The sequence below is a fragment of the Ovis aries genome, chromosome 20, assembly GCF_016772045.2.
Source record: "Ovis aries strain OAR_USU_Benz2616 breed Rambouillet chromosome 20, ARS-UI_Ramb_v3.0, whole genome shotgun sequence".
Classification (NCBI taxonomy): Eukaryota; Metazoa; Chordata; class Mammalia; order Artiodactyla; family Bovidae; genus Ovis; species Ovis aries.
The window spans coordinates 42,020,258-42,039,376 of record NC_056073.1 but is presented as its reverse complement, the minus strand read 5'-3'; the positions used below and the strand labels follow the sequence as shown (position 1 = coordinate 42,039,376).

The 19,119-nt window shown below is 41.2% G+C and overlaps 1 protein-coding gene across 3 annotated transcripts in view; it reads left to right on the top strand.

Moving 5' to 3' along the window:
• Positions 1 to 3,435: 3,435 nt before the first annotated feature.
• RNF182 (ring finger protein 182) overlaps positions 3,436 to 19,119 on the top strand; it is a 46,539-nt gene continuing 30,855 nt past the window's right edge. For 2 of the 3 annotated variants that reach the window (XM_060403778.1, XM_004019126.6), the window contains exon 1: positions 4,055 to 4,087. The gene's annotated coding sequence lies outside the window, so the exon portion shown is untranslated. Of the gene's footprint in view, positions 3,571 to 4,054; positions 4,088 to 19,119 lie in introns of those variants that run through there. The other variant, XM_012101261.5, reaches the window with a different exon arrangement.

The window sequence follows — 19,119 nt, the reverse complement described above, 5'->3', positions numbered from 1 at the left end:
TTTACTATTATAATGATGTGTAGAGCACATGGTTTCTTTTTGACACCAATTCTAGTCTTTCACTTCAAAAGTGTTACAGCATTAGAGTTCCACAGAAGCTTTGATCAATGAGCTTTACTGAACGATCTAATTTAGACTTAGGAAATCCTTTGCTGCTAACAAGAGCAGCTTTCAGTACCCTCATTTTATAGGCGAGAAAACCAGAAACAAATCATTTCCAGTCTGCTGAGAGCTATGTCAGGGATCAATAAGTAAATGACCTATGAATTTAAAACATCATGTTGAACTGGTTAATATTCTGACACACTTTTTGCCACTGGAATGAGATAAGCTATAAGTGTGGGGAAAGTCTGACCCCAGAGAACCCTGGAAAAAGGTCTGAGGCTCTATTAATGACTCAGAAAAAGGAAGCAACATCTTTAAACTGTGACATTTTTGAACACAGCCCCAAATTAATTGATTTAAAACAAAACTTATTTAAACCAGATTAAAGCACATCAAAAGTTAACTTTAATGGGATCTGGTCGATATCAAATTATACTTTTGGCTAAGATATCATGTGGAATCTCTCCATAGGGAGCTCTTGGCAAAGAACTGTGATGTATCTGTTTGTTTAACTCCCTGTTTCCTTGCCAATTTCCCCACTGGCACAGAATATGTATATATTTTTAATTGGGCTGCACAAAACACACGAGGGGCTAAGAAATGATAAGATGGACAGTACTTCTCAATCCTATCTACTTTTGCCTGTATCCTCCAGGATTTTTACAGGATACATTTCTTTAATCAGCAGCCAATTCTCACACTGAGATTGATATGTCAGATAGCTCAGTAAATATATTGTTACTTTCAAGTACTGAATTTCAAAATTAATTTTATCTTTGTGGAATGGATTGCAATGAAAAATTAGTCCTCCTATGAGCAGTTATGGATCGGTTTGGCATTTGATGGGTTTCCCTGGTGGCTCAGATGATAAAGAATCCGCCTGCAGTGTGGGACACCCAAGTTCAATCCCCGGGTTAGGAAGATCCCCTGGAGAATAGAATGGATACCCACTCCAGTATACTTGCCTGGAGAATTCCATGGACAGAGGAGCCTGGCAAGCTACAGTTCACGGAGTCATAAAGAGTTGGATATGACTAAGTGATTAACACTTTCGCTTTGGCATTGGTAGGAAAGCTGACTAGAGCCATTTGGGGATGCATAGCCTTTTGTCAACCAACACTTTACACAAAACACTCATTTCATGCTGGGTGACATTCCTGTTGCTTGCTGGATTTTTTTTATGTCTCCAAGAAATTCCCAGTGATGAAGGAATTGATGCACAGAGCTCATTTCAAGTTAGGTGACATTCTTGTCATCTGGCTGGATCTTTCTTTCTCCGAGAGAGTCACTCTGATAAAGGAATTGAGAATGTTAATTGAGCATCTTTTGGAGACTCTGAAACATATGACTGATGATGTAACTGAAAATTTTTGTTTATTTTTAAATGGGCTAAAATATCTCCTTGATTTTGACAGTAATTTTATAGCCAGTTCAGGGGTGAGGAGAGTTAAATTTCATGTCTCAGTCACAGTGCCAATCAGCTTACTTAAAGGAAGATGAAAAGATTTGTTATGACTAACCTGACAAATTTAGACTAACCAGAATTGAAGATTAATAGAATAAGTGATAGATCTGACAAAGTATAATAAAAATAATAGTTAAAATTTATTCAGCATTGTATATGATCAGACATCATAATTAGCATTTTCCACACATTCACTTATCTCATTCTCAAAATAACTCAATGAGGTAAGTACTATTATGGGACCCATTTAACAAATGTGGAAACTGAGGACCAGATGTATTAAACCGCTTGCCTGGGTCATATAGCTGGTACATTGTAGAGCTGGGATTCAGGCCCAGGTACTTGTGGTAAAGTCTTTCTAAAATATAAACAAATGAACTAGTTTTATCTCTAACATTTGTCTATGTTTAACATTTTCAATAAGTAAAAAATATTTAACATAAATTGCTATATTATGACACATGTATGAAAACATTAATGTGATAATTATATCTTAACTAAAAGTTAACTTTGGAGTTCCTGGTAATTTTTAGTATAAAAACTAGCTCTAAAACAGAGCAGTCCAATATGCCACTTACATAATTTAAAATTTTTTAGTAAGCATGTTAAAGTGAAAAAAAAAACTGTACTAATTTTATTAATATGTTTTATTTGACCCTATATATTAAAAATGTTATTTCACCATGAGATCAATATAAGGATTATTAATGAGATATTATACTTTTGGGGGGTTATTGTTCCAAGTGTTTGGAATCTGGTGAGCATTCTGCACTTACTGAACATGTCACTTTGGACTACATGGTATGAGTGTGCCAAACTTATTTACCTGATGGACAAACAAGTTGTTTCAAATTTTTGCTAATAAATAATTGCTGGAATGCACATCCTTGTAAATCTATCATTGTACACTTGTGTATTTCTGCATGACAAATTTCTGAGAAATGAGCTACCCAAGAGAAAGGGATGTGCATTTAAAATTTTGACAAATACTGTCAGACTGCTTAACAGCCTGTGAGAAGTCCTTGTCTCTGGACTTTGTCTGGAAGCACCAATGTTCCCAGTACAGGAAAGAGGCCAGTTGTTCTGAGGAACAGGCTGTTTCTCTTCACCCTAAAATGGATCTTCTATTTTCATTAATTAAAATGTGTGGCTTCCATTGGTAATAACCTTGTTTTGCTTTATGGCTTCTCAGATAGGGAGCAAATCCAGAAAACATCAGCTACCCTGGGGTTTTATTATGTTATTGACATTTCTTTGGTGATTCACAAGTGCCAGAAAATAAATGCCATGTTCCCCGGGGTCTAAATGAAGACATTGTAGGTCCTAGGTTCAATCACTGATCTTTCAAGAAAACATAGGATGGGGTGATGACTCACCCCGGTGGTAGCTGTCCTCCAGCTCTGTCCTTCAGAGGAAGTATTACTGTGACTGTGCTGGTACTTTTCCCTCCTTCTCCAAGAATTTCCTTAGGAGAGGATGCCTACCGTGTGCCAAGGTCAGCCTCACCCTTTTATCTTCCCCGGAGCACCACGACCTGCAGTGCACGGCTCCGGGGCTTGGCACAGAGAGAGAGCGAGCGAGCGAGCCCGCGCTCAAGGTAGGCGCTTAGCGGTCACGGCCAGTAGCCGAACACTAGCAGCAGCAGAGATTCACAAGGACAGCCTCCAAGTTGTTTTAGGGTGAGGTTACAAATATATCCAGTGTTTAAACAAACAAACAAACAAACAAAACAAAAACCACGAAGCCCCTTTCTCTCTCTCTTACTGGAGCCCCCCACGAAACATACGGATTTGGGTGGAGCGAGCCCAGACCCGTCGAGGCGCAGCTCGGTCAGGGCGGGAGGCGGCGGGGCGCCGGAGCCTCTTGGCAGCGCCGGGCTTCTGCGGCAGCTCGCAACAGATGCACCGGGACCAGTTGCTCCACACTTTCTCAGTTTGCACCGCTTTCTCCTCTCTTCAGTGAATTTCCACGTTGAGGGCACAGCGCCAGAGAGGAGAAAGGTGGGGTGGTGGTGGTGTGGTTGGTGGTGGTGGGCTTTGGGAATGTCCAGTGCGCGAAGCCAAAGAGGGTGCCTACGGGGGATGCCAGTAGGCATCGGGGCCAGGGTGGGCTCCTCTCGCCTCCTCTTCCCCTCTTGCTGGGGCCAGACGAACGCTTTGGGCCCTTGAGAGAGGGGCGTGTGCGGTGGTGGTGGCTCCTTGGGGGGGTGGTGGGGGGGGGGGGGGGTGGTGGTGGTGGTGGTCCTTGTCCCCTCGGAGCAGCCAGACTGGGAGGAGGAAGGGCGGGGGTCCCGGACCCCGGACGCCCGGGGGTCCTCGCTGGGCCCGGGATGGGGGCCCGCCCCCCCGGCGGTTGCCATGGTGACGCAGGGTCGGCGGCTCCGCGCCGTGGAAACAAAGCCGTCCGCCCGCTCCTCGCCCGAGCTCCTCCTCCGCCGGCGCCTCCCTCCCCTCCCGGGCGCCGCCGCCGCCGCCGCCGCCGCTCACACACCCGCTGCCGCGGCCGCCCGCGGGTCAGGTGAGGCGAGCGCGCCCGCCGCCCGGGGGTTGGGGGGCCGGAGGCTCGGGCCGGGCGCCGGGGGGTGGGGACGGGGGCGTCCACCCGCCGCGGGGAGCGGGTCTCCGGGGAAGGGTGCGCCCCCGCCGGACACGGTCTCTCCGCCGGGCCGCCCCGCAATCCCGGACGGCGCCCCAGGGCGCGGCGGCGGGCGGCAAACTTCGCGGCCGGCGCGCCCGACGGGCCCGGCCAGTCCCGGTTCGCTCGACCGAGTGTGGGGCGCTGGGGTGACCAGAGCCAGCGGGGTGCGCGGGGTGAGGCCGTGCGGAGAGGCGGGGGTGATACCTGGCTACGTTATCCGTCCTTCTCTGTCTCTTTTGGAGTGTTATCGAGGCTTTTTTGGCGGGAGGGGGGCGGGGGGAGACAAAAAGATATGAATATATTTCCCTCTGCGACTTTGATGTTGCCAAGTTGATCGTCTTTGAGGGAGGGATGATGCTATGGGTCGCCAAGGGAACAAATGAGACTTCATTATTATTATTGTTTTTAACAATCTCTGAAAAGTGAGCCCAGGTTTCGATGCCTGGGACAGGAGCATTTTGAGGCGCTTTTGAAGTTCCCTGGGCTTTTGAACATGAGCACCTTTATCTTTGGAATGGGTGCTGGCACCTGTAACTAAATGGGAGAGGTAGCCTGGGATTCCCTCCGGCATTACGAGAGTTAACAGGACCAGCACTTTTGTAGATTAGATGCTTGGCACCCATGTCAGCGCTGTTGTTTCTGGAAGGTAATGTGTTCGTGCTTTAAGGAACTGGAAATGCCTTTTTTTGGTTTCTATATGTGAGGAAGCAAACCAAAGCTCCTCTGAGGGCAGGTGTCTGGGCGGTGTTTGCATCTGTTTATGAGTGTGGTGAGAGGGTTACGATCCGTTGCCAAGGGCATAGGGTTACTGGATGGAGACCTGCTCAAGTTATGGGTAGTGTTCTCCTTTCTCAACGGGCCTCAACCCTGCCATCATTTCGTGATATTTAGTTTGTAGCAGACATAGAGTAGATTAAAAATAGAATTGTGAAGACTTAGATATCATCTTTGCAGAAGGTGATGGCACCCCACTCTTGTACTCTTGCCTGGAAAATCCCATGGACAGAGGAGCCTGGTGGGCTGCAGTCCATGGGGTCGCAAAGAGTCGGACAGGACAGAGCGACTTCACTTTCACTTTTCACTTTTATGCATTGGAGAAGCAAATGGCAACCCACTCTAGTGTTCTTGCCTGGAGAATCCCAGGGACGGGGAAGCCTGGTGGGCTGCCATCTATGGGGGTTGCACAGAGTCGGACATGACTGAAGCTACTTAGCAGCAGCAGCAGATATCATCTTTAGGTGTACTCATGTGAAAGAAGACAGTTTTCATTTTTAAGAAATAAGCTGATCAGTGCAGAAGGAAATAGGTATTTGTTAATTTTTTTGAAATAGGGGATAATAGGAAGATATTGAATTGTATACCCAACTTAGCAAAATAATCTTTTTGGAAGAGGTCAGAGAAAATTTTATGGAAAGCAAGAAATTGTATTTTTGTTTAAAGGTAGTTAATGAGAAGAAACCATTGGCACTGATCATTTTGAATTGCAGTTAAGTTGGTTAGAATTATGGATATTAAAGCTACTTGAGGTGTCAGACATAAAGTGATTATCTGATACTTCTCTCTTTTGGGATTTCAACACCTGTTAGCTGGCTGATAAGTAGGTTTCTGAGTCTGTTCATATTTGCTAGTAATTTTAAGTGATGTCACTTCATTAGAAGATTGTATTAGAAACTATAAAGAATTGAGTTGCAGCAATAATTTGCAGATTATTTCACAATTGGTTTTGTTATTAAACTGAATCTTAACCTGTAGAGTGATTCACAGACACTCTGCAGTGATGGTAGTGAAATGGTACATTGATTAAAATGAAGTTGATCTGTTTTCAGAAGATAACCAGGAGAGGAAAAATAAGCACTTTTTCATTTAAGCATGAAAGGCAGCTAGGATGAACCTTGAGGCCTTGTCCTATTCTATAGACAGAATATCGTTTCATGTTTTTTACTAAAACTAATTAGTTTTGTGTTCTTTCTGAAGCAGCAACAGTACAGCTTTATTCTCATCTTTGTTAGCAAATCCAGCATGCAAGTGCAAGGATTCTGGACCTGCTTTTCAGCTACATGGACCCCTCACTATGATTTCTAGTCTGTGGTCCTTAGTTTGGACTCTGAAGATTGGAGATAGCCAGTGTTCATTCAGCACAGTGATCACTCGCGTTTTGCCTTTGCCACGAGCTCACCCAAGGTACAGGATTCAATATAGTGTGGCATCTTTAAAGCTGGGTCACTTTCTGCCAAGCAAATAAAGTCAGTAAACATCAGAAATAAACAGGCATGTATTGCAAGCGCAGCTTTGTCCTAGTGGTTTATTTACACAAGCTCTGAAGCAAGAAATGAAGCTTTTGTCAGTGAAGTGAAAAACAATAATTTGGCATATTTATATATGTTACTAGCATCACAAGGTATGTGCATGACCAAATAATGAAAGCCAAAAAAAAAAAAAAAGCTATGATATCTATAGAACCCCCTTAGAAAATGCAGATGGGAGTGTGGAGTAGGTCCATGGTTGAGATTGGCCACCTGGTGGAAGTAGGGAACAGCACAGAGCATCCTTAGGTGTAATATGCCAGTTGTCCCTGGCTCATTCACAGTAGTAGAAATCTTTTGCATTTCTAAGCTTCAGAGCCTTAAAATTAGAAAAGTCTTAATTTTGTAAAATTATTTTATAATTTTGTAACATCATAATTTTATAGTCTTAATTTAATCATTAAAATAAAACCCTGGTCCTAATTTTTGCTATACGTTGTAAAATTTGGTCTGATAATTATAAACACAGCCTGAAGTATTCTGTAACCTGACTTAGGGAGCATGTCCAAAGAGATAAAAGGAGTCAAGAAATGTTCTCATTTAAGTCAGATTAACATTGTTCTTGTGCCACTGAAAGTCATATTTTTAACTATATGAGCCTGCATGGGCAACATTAGGCCATTGGAGGCTTTGTTGGCTGTTTCTGGGTCAGCGTTCTCTAGCAATTTCTAGCTCTGTGATAACGTGATGACTGGCTGGTAATTTAGCATCTCGTACAATGTGCTGTAGCATTTGTAAAAGTGTATTTGTGAAAAAGATGATAGTTTTTTAAAACACCATTTCTTCATTGCCAAAATACTTGGATTTGGATTTGTGGCTGGGGAGGATAATGTTAGCCGTGGGACTTCAAGGAAAAAATGCTGTAAATGGAAGGTATTTTCAGCTGACCTGCTGTGTGTGGTGAGTGTTGATTGTAACCACGGTGCTGAGAAAAGGCATGGGAAACCCATGCCTGTGGTACTAGGAAGGGCTGTTTGTGCTGTGGACAGTTAGTAGAGATTGACAGAGGCTGAGAAACTTTTGTGGGCGTGTGTTTCATTTTTTTCCTGCTCTCAGTTAAAATGAGGATAAGATCTCTTAAGCCATTTTGTAAACCACTTTACAAAATGGGAAATGCATATATTTATTCAGTCTGGCACAGAATTGGAGTGTTATAAACATAGTTCGAGATCAACGCTTGATTTCCATATGTGCCAGTTTGTAGCAATTATATAGAATCGTTTTGGACATCAGTCAGCAAATGTTTATCAGCTGATTCCTTTTCTTTATTCTGTATTGCTTGATAAAGTCATCTGAGATCTTATAGTTGAGGAATTACTTGTTTTCCAACTATTACAAATTTTCTTATTATATGTGTAACTCATTGTTTATGATACCTAATACCCAAATATTCTATGTTTGCCTTCCTTTTCTTATGGAGAAAAGTTACCAGTTAATTCTTTAATGCTTTGTAACTAATTTTATACCTTCCAGGGCTTTTAGAAAATATAAGTTGGTTAATTTGTTTTTCAACTAGAATATTAGAAAACTTACTTTATAATGGTGTGTATTAAAAACTCATAATTCATGTTATAATCTTTTTTTTTTCTTCTTAAGCTTTCTTTATTTTACATTGGAGTATAGCTGACTAACAGTGTTGTAAGAATTTCAGGTGGATAGCAAAGGGACTCAGCCATACATCATACATATGCATGTATCCATTCTCTCCCAAACTCCCCTCCCATCCAGGCCATGTTATAATCCTTAATGTCACATTTTGGACATATACAGAGGTTGTGTGGTAGATGGGAAAATCTGGAATCCTGTTAGGTGATGAAGTGCTATTTTCCCCAACTGCCTAAATCTAGGTCTCTGCTTTTTACCTCATAACCAGTTGAAGTGAAAGCCAAAGAATCTCAAGGTGGAGTGTTCAGTGAGTTAAAAAGTATTGTTCAGTCGCTAAGTCATGTCTGACTCTCTGCAACCTCATGAACTGCTGCACGCCAGGCTTCCCTGTCCATCACTATCTCCTGGAGTTTGCTCAAACTCATGTGCCATCCAACCATCTCATCCTCTGTCACCCCCTTCTCCTCTTGCCCTCTATCTTTCCCAGCATCAGGGTCTTTTCCAATGAGTCACATCAGGTGGCCAAAGTATTAGAGCTTCAGCTTGGCATCAATCCTTCCAATGAATATTTAGGGTTGAATTCCTTTAGGATTGAGTTGTTTGATCTCCTTGCTGTCCAAGGGATTTGAGATTAATGTATACTGAGACCTTTCAGGGCTTGAGGTGAAGGGGAGGTAAAAGATGGATGGCACAGATCATCTCTTCAGAACCTTGTGGTCCAGAATCCTAAAGCAACTCCCCAGCGAGTGTTTATATGGTTTCCAGAGACTGGTCACTCCTACAGCAGAGAGGCTGTTCTGGCCACTTACCCCCATTTTTCCTCCCAACTGAGTAAAAAGTGACTCCCCTGAACTGGGATGTAAGCGCACTTTGAAGGCTATAAACCACAAGTTAGGACATAAGAATAAAAGATTTTCCGCATGATTATATTGTATAATTGGTCAGGAAAAGTGAAGTCACTCAGTCGTGTCCAATTCTTTGCGACCTCATGGGCTGTAGCCTGCCAGGCTCCTCCGTCCATGGAATTTTCCAGGCAAGAGTACTGGAGTGGATTGCCATTTCCTTCTCCAGGGTATCTTCCTGACCCAGGGATCAAACCTGGGTCTCCCACATTGCAGGCAGATGCTTTACCATCTGAGCCACCGGGGAAGGTCATAATTGGTCAGGGAGACCAGCTAAATAGCCAAGACAGTAATGGAGCTTTCAAAGGAAACAATGGGTTTGTCCCACGTATTTGGGGGCGTTTAAATGAGAAATTGTTTCTCTAAGTATCAGTCTATTGTGAACCATCTTCGCTCTATTACAATCGTAGCTCCTTCAAGGAAGACGTGGCATTTTACACAATTTTATTACGATGTGATGTGTCAGGCATAGTTGAATTGAAGGACAGATGATTACTCAAACTCTTGAACTGTAAATCTCTAATGAAAGGTTTCTGTGTGGTCTCATCTGGCATTTTGTCTTGTTTCATATGGTTTCCTCAGACCCTGGTTAGCATGATTGCAGTTCCATCTTTTTTTCTATCAGTCAAACCCCTTGCAAGTGCTTTTTAGTGGGCAGGCACTTTTCTGAATACTTCACAAATATTAATCTATTTAATCTTCTTAAGAACTCTGTGAAGTAGGTACTACTATGATCCCCATTTTAAGAAGGAGGAAACTGATGTGATCTTCCTGTTATATTATTCTAAAAGTGCAGAGGCTTCTCAGGTGGCTCAGCGGTACAGAACCCACCTGCTAACGCAGGAGACACAGGAGACACGGGTTTGACTCCTGGGTTGGGAACATTCCCTGGAGGAGGAAATGGCAACTTACTCCAGTATTCTTGCCTAGAGAATTCCATGGACGGAGGAGCCTGGTGGGCTACAGTCTATGAGGTCATAAGAGTTGGACATGACTGAGCACACACAAGCATGCAGGCAAAAAGGTACCAGAATCCTGGCTTCTTTATGTCAAGGAATGCAGCAAACTTTGCTTTTTAATTAACTGATACCAAGTGTGGAAATAAAGGCGTCAATTGTAATGATACTTCGTTTTTTTTCCCCCCTTATTTTAATAAAAAGGAACAAAACCTAAAGCCAGAATTATTTCTTCAAAAATAAAGCAAGAATTATTTCTTCATAGCATATTGTGACCTATGTCAGTATTTTCCTTACTTAAAAACTAGAACAGACTAATTTATGGAAAAGATACTTTCAAAGATAGTTGTTCTTTCACTTCTTATTTGTATTCATATATTAAAAGAATGTGTATTTTCGGTGGTGTTAGCTTTGCTATATACATGTAAAGGTATCTTTTACATTTGTCTATTTGGGATTGCCTTATGTGGAGTATCATCAGTCTGGGCTCATCTTTTTAAAAAGAATGAAGTGTAGTTGATTTGCAGTATTATATTAGTTTTCAGGTGGACAGCACAGAGATTCAGTATTTTTGCAGGTTATAATCATGGTATGGAGAAGGAAATGGAACCCACTCCAGTATTCTTGCCTGGAGTATCCTGTGGACAGAGGAGCCTGGTGGGCTGCTGTCCATGGCATCGCAGAGAGTTGGACATGACTGAAGCGACTTAGCATGCACGCATGCACTGGAGAAGGAAATGGCAACCCACTCCAGTATTCTTGCCTGGAGGATCCCAGGGACAGAGGAGCCAGGTGGGCTTTCGTCTGTGGGGTCACACAGAGTCAGACACAACTGAAGCGACTTAGCAGCAGCAGCAGCAGCAGAATCGTAAGCTACTGCAAGATAATGGCTGTCATTTCCTGTGCTGTAGGCTCATCTGGTCTTTTCTCAGTAGCTCTGTCTTGTCCTGAGGACCAGGTAATAGTCCCTTCTCACTCATTCTCTTCCAAGAGAACTCTGTCTATACCTATTTAAAAAACAAACCAAAACCGAAAAACAACTTAGCATGTTGTTTGAAAACACACACACATATATATTTTTTGTGTGTGCGTGTGAAATGAAAGTGAATGTTGCTTAGTCCTGTCCAACTCTTTGCAAGCCCGTGGACTATACAGTCCATGGAATTCTCCAGGCCAGAATACTGGAGTGGGCTGCCTTTTCCTTCTCCAGGGGATCTTCCCAACCCAGGGATTGAACCCAGGTGGCGGATTCTTTACCAGCTGAGCCACAAGGGAAGTCAAGGAATACTGAAGTGGGTAGCCTGTCCCTTCTCCAGTGGACCTTCTCAACCCAGGAATCGAACCAGGGTCTTCTGCACTGCAGGTGGATTCTTTACCAAATGTGTGCCAGACTATAAACAAGAACTATGCCTTATTCATTTCCAAAGATAAGATAAATACAAATGTGCTTTCTTTAAATGAATGCCTAAAAGATTTTTTTTATGTGACATAAAATGATTATCTTAAAACCTAGTTCCAAAGTCAGTATTGAGGACCTTAAAAGTGTCAATGTTAGGGTCTTCGGAAAGTGACTCAGGTTTCCTGCATGTGTGCATCCTAAGTCGTTTCAGTCATGTTCAAGTCTGTGCGGCCCTGTGGACTGCAACCTGCCAGGCTCCTCTGTCCGTGAGATCCTCCAGGCAAGGATAGTGAAGTGGGTTGCCATGCCCTCCTCCAGGGGATCTTCCCCACCCAGGCGTGGAACTCGCCTCTCTTGTCTCCTGCATTGGCAGAGAGACCACTAACACCACCGGGGAAACAGAGTAGCATTCCTTCAGTTATCCAAGCTCCAAAATGTATCATCAGGGCACCACAAAATCACTTTCACTTTTAGTTATTTGAAATACAACATAAGAAATCAAAGATCACAGTTTCATTTTTAATTTATTTGGATTCCTGATGGTCATATCTTAAAAGGTTATATGTGTGTGTGTGTGTATATGTGTGTATATATATAAACTCTCGCTAGCTTAATTTTGAAGCACAAGCTGGAATCAAGATTGCCGGGAGAAATATCAATAATCTCAGATACGCAGATGACACCACCCTTATGGCAGAAAGCGAAGAACTAAAGAGCCTCTTGATGAAAGTGAAAGAGGAGAGTGAAAAAGCTGTCTTAAAACTCCACATTCAGAAAATGAAGATCATGGTATCCGGTCCCATCACTTTATGGCAAATAGATGGGGAAACAATGGAAACCGTGAGACTTTATTTTTTGGGGGCTCCAAAATCACTGCAGATGGTGACTGCAGCCATGAAATTAAAAGACTCTTGCTTCTTGGAAGAAAAGCTATGACCAACCCAGACAGCATATTGAAAAGCAGAGACATTACTTTGCTGACAAAGGTCCACCTATTCAAAGCTATGGTTTTTCCAGTAGTCATGTATGGATGTGAGAGTTGAACTATAAAGAAAGCTGAGTGCCGAAGAATTGATGCTTTTGAACTGTGGTGCTGGAGAAGACTCTTGAGAGTCCCTTGGACTGCAAGGAGATCCAACCAGTCCATCCTAAAGGAAATGAATCCTGAATAATCATTGGAAGGACTGATGCTGAAGCTGAAACTCTAGTACTTTGGCCACCTGATGTGAAGAACTAACTCATTAGAGAAGACCCTGATGCTGGAAAAGATTGAAGGTGAGAGGAAAAGGGGACCACAGAGGATGAGATGGTTGGATGGCATCACCGATTCGATGGACATGAGTTTGAGCAAGTTCCGGGAACTGGTTATGGACAGGGAAGCCTGACTTGCTGCAGTCCATGGGGTTGCAAAGAGTTAGACACGGCTGAGTGACTGAACGGAGCTTAAGTTTATACTCGCAGTTATGCATAAACTTTTGATTATTCAAGTCAAAGCAAAAAATGGATCTTTAAAAATGATTTACATTTGTCTTTACATTGCTTTTACTATTTTATCTTCTATCTACCCCACCCCATTGTAAACTCATATTCTCACTGTCTCCATAGAAGAGTGATCAAGTGTTTTAATTTCAGGGGGCTTTTCTTATTTAAGCTATATGAAAAGCAAAATTAAACAAGAGACGGGTGTCCATAAAAGCAAGCAAGGAAACACAGTTCTGTAGGTTCTTTTAATAATAAATATTGTGACAGCTATCATTTATTGATCACTTACCTGGCACCCCAGTAGTCCATTTAGTATGTTACACAAATTATCTCTTGATCTTCACAATCACTTTTCTTTCTGCATCTATAAAAATGCTAATAAATAGCTTATCCAAGATCACACAGGGTTGGTAAATTTAAAACCATCATCTGTGTGATAAATCATAGTCTGAAATTGACTGTGCTTGCCTTGTTAATTGCCAGTCAACAAAGAACGCCTTCCTGCTGCAGTGAACATGCATTTTAATTACCTTTGCTTTGGAAAGAGTGGCTGCTTGGTAGGAAAGATTCAGGGTGGTAGGTGTGGTCAGTGTTGAAGGGGGAGATGGTTCTCAGGAGGTAATCAAAACCATAGTCCTTGTTTATGCTCATTGCCGCAGACTCCCAGATGGGGTTTTGGTATAGAAGGAGGGGGCGAAGTCTCCCCCTACCCAATCTGTTTTTAGAATTAAAAACCAAATTAAAAGGAATTATCTTCTCTTTCCTGAATTTATTTTGGTTTATTTTGTACTGTGCCCTGGATTCAGAATTAACGCCGCCCCCTCCCTGCAACAATACACCCAAAAAGAGGCCAGATGAGATGTTACAGGATGAAAAGAAATGCAATGAAAAGTAACTCAATAAGTATCATTTCCCTCAGGCTGGACTTCTTTGAGAGTCAGAGCAACATGTTCTCTGTCGCTGCGGGAGAGTTCCTTGTCTTAGAACGCCAGCAGCCTGGAGTCACAGGGTCAGGATGCAGTTAGAAGCCTTGGAAAGTGTTCTCATTTGGGTCACTCCCTTGTGCATCATGGGTTTTTCCTGGAATTCCTAGCACAAACCTTTCTTGATAGTTACTGGGAAAAAAAGAGAAACGAGATTTTTCGTTAACATCTTAACAGCATGTAAAAGCTCACCTTTTTGAACAACTAGTTATTTTTGTCAGGATGAGCTTTGTCTTTCATGTTCAAGGGCAGTCTGAGAGTCAGCAAAGCACAATGGTTAAGAGTGTGAATTTTGATGCCAGACAGCTTGTATTTGAACTCTGGCTGTGCTACCATCTAGCTCTATGACCTTAGGGTGGTGGCTTAATAATGCTGTGCCTTCATTTCTTGACTTATAAAATGGGGAGAATATTACTTCGTTGGGTTGTGAGGGTTAAGTGAATTAATATTTGTAAAGTCTTATTAGCTGTTAAGAGTAAATTTTGTCTGCAGAAAGGACAATTTTGGTAATAATTTGATGTTTTTACAGGTAACAATAAATATCGAGTTGCCTCTAAGCGTTTAAGTTACATATCTTCTTATTCCGCTTATAAATCTGCTAAATGTGAGCAATCACCATCTCTTTTTCTTTGATGAAACTTTAGTTCAAATTGAACAGATTGAGTTCCTTAAACTATCAGTCTCGTTTGTAAACTTAGTTAAATTTAAACCCTAAAATATTTTCAATTGTATATATTTATTTAATATATTTGATTTCCTTTTTAAACAAATCAGATGCTCAATGGGCAAATGTATGATTCAAATGAGTGAAGCCTTTCCAAATACTTAGCTCAATTTCCTTTGACTATTCCATCACTTACAAAATTAATATTTTATAGACAGCCAAATCCTTTTAAACACTTCAATCTAAATAAATCATATGTCTAAATATAGCTCACATTTTAAGGAGAATCACATGTCAGTTTATGTCAGATTCCTTTAAACATTAAAAGCATAATAATTATGCACAAACTGTTCCAGTTAATATAAAACATATTTCTAAAATATTCTAAAAAGTATTAACATGAGTCTCATTTTCCTTGTCATCTCTATGCCGCTGTGCACGCCCAGTCTGACTCTTTTCAATCCCGTGAACTGGAGCCCACCACACTCCTCTGTCCGTGGAATTTTCCAGGCAGGACTACTGGAGTGGGTTGCCATTTCCTACTTCAAGGATTCTTCCTGACCCAGGATCCAACTTGAGTCTCTCGAATCTCCTGCGTTGGCAGGGGGCTTCTTTACTCCTGTGCTGCCTGAGAGTCTCTGTTTAATTCTAAACCTTCTCTAGACTGGAGAGGCACTTACCCATTAGGAAGAAGTGTATTATTTCAGGTAAGCTGGAGGTACCATTTTAGGTGAACTTTTGTTATCATCCCATTCCACATTGATTTCAAGTTACTGTTTGACTGTTTTTCATTGAAATACAGCTCCTTATGTATCACAGATTTAAGGCTTAGATACTGCACCTGGGTTACATACATCCCAAGTAATACTTCCTGTGACCTTCATGCACAGGCTTCACCCATTTTTTTATAGTCACCATGACAACCGGTGATTCCAAACCATGCTCTTTAGATATAGTATTGGCATTTTAATCTTTAGACTGATGCTGTCCAATATGTAAGCATATATTTACTTTTGAAGGTGTCAACCCTATATTTAGCCCATGAATTTTTTGGTTTTATAAGAGAATATATTCATTTACATAGGTAAAATAAATGATATATATACACTGTTTAATAGGTTAGCATATTAAAATATCAGACATACTAACTACAGCATCAATGATATTTCCATGAATATAATTGGAGTTTCTTATTAAACTGATTCTACAAATGCATTTTCATCAATTGATGTGTTTTATAAGACATATTTCATGTAGCAGTTAATTTTTTTTAGATGGAGCCATCTTTTGAAATCAGGATAGAAAAATAAAGATAACTGTGGTTAAATTGTGGGATTTAGGTCAAATATATTGTGGTAGTGCCGTTTTTAAAAGATTTACTGAAGGTTCCTTAAAAAAAAAGTAAGAGCTACCATATGATCCAGCATTCTACTCCTGGGCGTGCGTCTAGAGAAAACTCTCAAGATTGAAAAGATACATGCATCCCAATGTTCACAGAAGCACTGTTTACATAGCCAAGATGTGGAAGCAACCTAAATATCCATTGACAGATGAATGGATAAAGATGTGGTGTATGTATATATTTGTATATATATATAGACAATGGGAAACGTCAGTTCAGTTCAGTTCAGTTCAGTTGCTTAGTCGTGTCTGACTCTTTGTGACCCCTTGAACCGCAGCACACCAGGCCTCCCTGTCCATCACCAACTCCCGGAGTCCATCCAAACCTATGTCCATTGAGTCGGTGATGCCATCCAGCCATCTCATCCTCTGTTGTCCCCTTCTCCTCCTGCCCTCAATCTTTCCCAGCATCAGGGTCTTTTCAAATGAGTCAGGTCTTTGCATCGGGTGGCAAAAGTATTAGAGTTTCAGCTTCAACATCAGTCCTTCCAGTGAACGCCCAGGACTACTCAGTCCTGAGAAAGATTGAAATAATGCCACTTGCAGCAACATGGATGGGCTGAAGCTTTATACTAAGTGACGTAAGTCAGGCAAAGGGAAATACCATATGATATCTCATGTGGACTCTAAAATATGATACAAATAAACTTTTTTACAAAACAGAAACAGACTCACAAACATAGAAAACAAACTGGCCAGGTTGGTGAGAGTAGGCAAGAGCTAAAAGGAGAGGATTTTGCATATTGAAATCCTAGAATCTATTCTAGGGAGACTATGGCTTCTTGGAATAGGTAGAGTTGGGGAGGGGATGGAGTGAAGTGGGAAGGGGATGAGGGAGTGGCTGGTGAGGAAGCAGAAATCAGAGTAGGAAGACATTAAAATATTTTCAAACTGGAATCAAGATTTCGGGGAGAAAGATCAACAACCTCAAATATGCAGATGATAGCACTGTAATGGCAGAAAGTGAAGAGGAACTAAGCATCTTGATGAGGGTGAAAGAGGAGAGTGAAAAAAGCTGACTTGAAATTCGACCTTCAAAAAACGATGATCATAGAATCCAGTCCCATCTCATCATGGCAAATAGAAGGGGAAAAAGGGGAAGAAGTGACAGATTTTATCTTCTTGGGCTCCAAAATCTCTGTAGATGGTTCCTGCAGCCGTGAAATTAAAAGACACTTGCTCCTGGGAAGGAAAGCGATGACAAGTCTAGAAAGTGTATTAAAAGGCCGAGACGGCACTTTGCTGACAAAGGTCTGTATAGTCAAAGCTATGATTTTTCCAGTAGTCATGTATAGATGTGAGTGCATGTGTGTGAACTCCGCCATGTCCGAGTCTTTGTGACCCCATGGACTGTAGCCCACAAGGCTCCTCTGTCCATGGAATTTTCCAAGCAAGAATACTGGAGTGAGTTGCCATTTCCTTCTCCAGAGGATCTTCCCAACCCTGGGATCAAACCCATATCTCCTACGCTGACAGGCAGATTCTTTACAGATGTGAAAGTTGAACCATAAAGAAGGCCGAGCACCAAAGAATTAATGATTTCAAATTGTAGTGCAGGAGAAAACTCTTGAGAGTCCCTTGGACTGCAAAGACATCAAACCACCCAGTCCTAAAGGAAATCAACCCTGAACATTCATTGGAAGGACTGAAGCTGAAGCTTAATACTTTGGCCACCTGATTTGAAAAGCTGACCCTTTGGAAAAGACCCTGATATTGTGAAAGAGTGAAGTCAACAGGAGAAGGAAGTGGCAGAAGATGAGATGGTTAGATAGCATCACTGACTCAGTGGATGTGAATTTGAGCAAACTCTGGGAGATAGTGGAGGACAGAGGAGCCTAGTGTGCTACAGTCCCTGGAGTTGCAAAGAGTTGGACACGACTTAGGGACTAAACAACAGCTCTGTATTTTCAGCAGGGGCATAAGTGATCAATGTATTTGAGTTCTAGAAAATCTCTCTAGTTGCTGTGTGTAGACTTTTCAGAATCACTTTCTTTTATCTGTTCTGTGTTTTATGTGTCATGTAGAGACTTAAGGAAGCATTGTTTTTCTTTTTAAGTAAACTTTTGTCATTGATAGTTAGCGTGCAGCCGGAAAGGCATACAAGCTCCATGCATTTTCACTAAGGCACTAGCATTTTCACCTGTGTAATCATGTTTTACCTTTCACATTTAGATCTGTATTCCTCTTGGAATTGAGTTTTGTATATGGTGTGAGGTAGGGGTGAAGGTTATTTGTATCTATGTAAATATCCTGTTGACTCAGCATTATCTATTATAAAGATCATCCTTTCTCCCCTAAATTGCAGTGGCCCTTCTTTCATCAATCAAATAATCATGTAATGTTTGTGAATCTGTTTCTGGACTCTCTGTATTCTGTTCTGTTGGGCTATTTGTTTAATAAAATGCCTTAAATTATTGTCGTTCTGATATCAGGTTGAGTAAGTCTTTCTTTTTTTTTTTTGTCTTTTTCTTGGTGTTTAGCATTTACATAAAAATTCTAGAATCACCCTATCAATTTCCACACACATGAGACCTGGCTGAGGTTTGGGTTGGGACTGCATTGAATTTGTAGATCAGTTTGGGAGAGTTTACCGTCTTTACGATATTGACTCTTCTAATCAATGAATGTTACAGGTTGTGTTCAATGTGTTCAAGTTCTATTGGTAGCATTCTTGTATATCTTTCATTAACTTATATTCTTTTTGTTGTTATTGCAAATGACATCTTTTACCATTTCATCTTCTAATTTTTGTTGCCTCTACAAATCTGTTGCAGTGTGATAGATTTTGTTGTATTGACCTCGTTTCCCAGGATTTTCCTCCATTCACTTCTTTGTCTTAATAGTTTGCTCATAGATTCATTTGGATTTTCTTTGTGCATGATCATTTTATGTAGGGAAGAGTTTTATTTTTTTATTGTCCAGTTCTTATACTTTCCATTTATTTATTTTTTATTGCCTTGTTGCACTAGGGCCTCAGTTATAATTTTGAATAGTAGTGATGATGGCATATATTTCTGGTTCCCAAAATCAGGCAGGAGAGCTTTCAGTAAAGTATGGCATTTACTTAAGAGTCTGATTGAAAACTTTTTGTTAAAGAAAACTCTCTAATTTCTAATTTGATAGGCAGTTAACTATGAACAGGTATTGACTTTTATCAAATGCTTTTTCTGCAGCTACTGAGATTGTCCTATAATTTGTTTCTCCTTTATTTTGTCAA